The following is a 2,009-nucleotide window of genomic DNA, read 5'->3' as shown; positions in this document are numbered from 1 at the left end:
TCTGGCCCCTTCGTCTGGCTGCAGACAAGCCCAAGCGCTCTTCGATTGTCTTGCATGCTATTGACTCGTCTCCCATAACCACTTACGGTCAGATTTCGCTGCGCCTCAACCTCAACCTTCGTCGAGACTTTCGATGGGTTTTCGTCATCGCTGACATCCCACATCCTATTCTCGGCGCTGATTTCCTGGATAGGTTTAACCTATTGGTGGATGTCAGGCGTCGGAGGCTTCTTGATAGCACGACGTCGCTCTCTACACCGACTGGGAGTTCCACCACTGCGGTCCTTAGCCCGACATTCTTTGTTGCCACCTCTGGAGACCCTTTTCACTCTCTTTTGGTTTCATTTCCGGAGCTAGTGGACATTGCCTTTAAACCGGAAAACCTACCCACTCGACCCTCCATTTCATCACCACCAATGGGCCACCTGTATTCTCACGCCCCGGCGCCTAGCGCCAGACCGACTTAAAACGGCCAGAGCCGAGTTTGAGCACATGCTTCAACTTGGCCTTATACGCCCCTCCACCAGCCCATGGGCATCTCCCCTTCATTTGGCGCGAAAGGGCGAGTCTGATTTTCGCCCGGTTGGAGACTATCGACGCCTCAATGCCGTCACAATAGCCGATCGCTATCCGATTAGAAATCTCCGGGACTTTACAGCAAATCTCCATGGTTGTACCATTTTTTCGAAGGTCGATCTGATACGCGCTTACCACCAAATACCGGTCAACCCAGCCGACGTTCCAAAAACTGCAATCACTACCCCGTTTGGGTGTTTTGAGTTTTTGTACATGAGTTTCGGTTTGCGGAATGCTACTAGCACCTTCCAGCGTTTCATTGATGAGGTTGTCCGCGGTCTTGATTTTGTGTTTGCCTATGTCGATGACATACTCATTGCGAGCGACACACGAGAAAATCATCTCCGGCACCTTTCTCAACTCTTCCAGCGTCTTCGCGCGTATAGCATACGCATAAACCCCGACAAGTGTGTTTTCGGACGCTCTTCCCTAGATTTTCTAGGGCATCATATTGATTCAACTGGAATCAGCCCCCTCTCGTCAAAAGTCGATGCCATTCAACGCATCGCACCCCCCACTTCCTTGCGCCAGCTCAGGCATTATCTAGGGATGGTCAATTTCTACCGACGCTTCATTCCCGGTTGTGCAGATAAGCTGCTACCTCTCACCAGGCTGTTAAAGGACTCTCCTAGAAAGGACAGTCAAGTCACCCTCTCTGTTGAGGCAGTGACAGCCTTTGAGTCCATTAAGAAGGAGCTGGCTTCTGTTTCTTTGCTTGCACATCCAGTTCCTGGTGCTTCTCTCTCTTTGACTGTGGACGCATCGGACACTGCGATTGGCGCTGTGTTACAACACACAGTGGATGACCATGTTCGACCTCTAGCCTTCTTTTCCCGTCAACTGCAACCAGCTGAACGACGATACAGCACCTTTGATCGTGAGCTCCTAGCGATCTATCTATCGGTTCGTCATTTCCAGCATCAACTTGAAGGGCGAGATTTTGTGATCTATACGGATCACAAGCCCCTTACGTTTGCCCTGTTTTCAAAAACGGACAAACTCTCACCCCGTGCTTTTCGGCACCTGGATTTTATCTCTCAATTTACTAGCAACATTCGACACATACCTGGAAAAGAGAACGTTCCTGCTGACGCTCTCTCTCGCCTTCCAGTTTGCGCCCTTTCGTCTCCTGCTGCTATCGACTTAGCTGCCATATCGCAGGAGCAGCCACCTTTGGCGTCGTTAGATTTAACTTCTCCCAAGTTCTCCTGTTGCCAGTTTTCCTACCTTCCGCTTCCGTCAGCCGAAGGCACCATTCTTTGTGACACTTCAACTGGATCTCCCAGGCCACTGGTGCCTGAGACCCATCAACGCTCAGTGTTTGAAGCACTGCACTCCTTATCACATCCTGGCATCGCTGCCACCCTCAAACTAATCACTGCTCGGTTTTTCTGGCCGAATATGCGTCGCACAATTACTTCTTGGACACGCAC

The sequence above is a fragment of the Octopus sinensis genome, linkage group LG8 (assembly GCF_006345805.1).
Source record: "Octopus sinensis linkage group LG8, ASM634580v1, whole genome shotgun sequence".
Classification (NCBI taxonomy): domain Eukaryota; kingdom Metazoa; phylum Mollusca; class Cephalopoda; order Octopoda; family Octopodidae; genus Octopus; species Octopus sinensis.
This window is presented reverse-complemented; position numbering follows the sequence as displayed.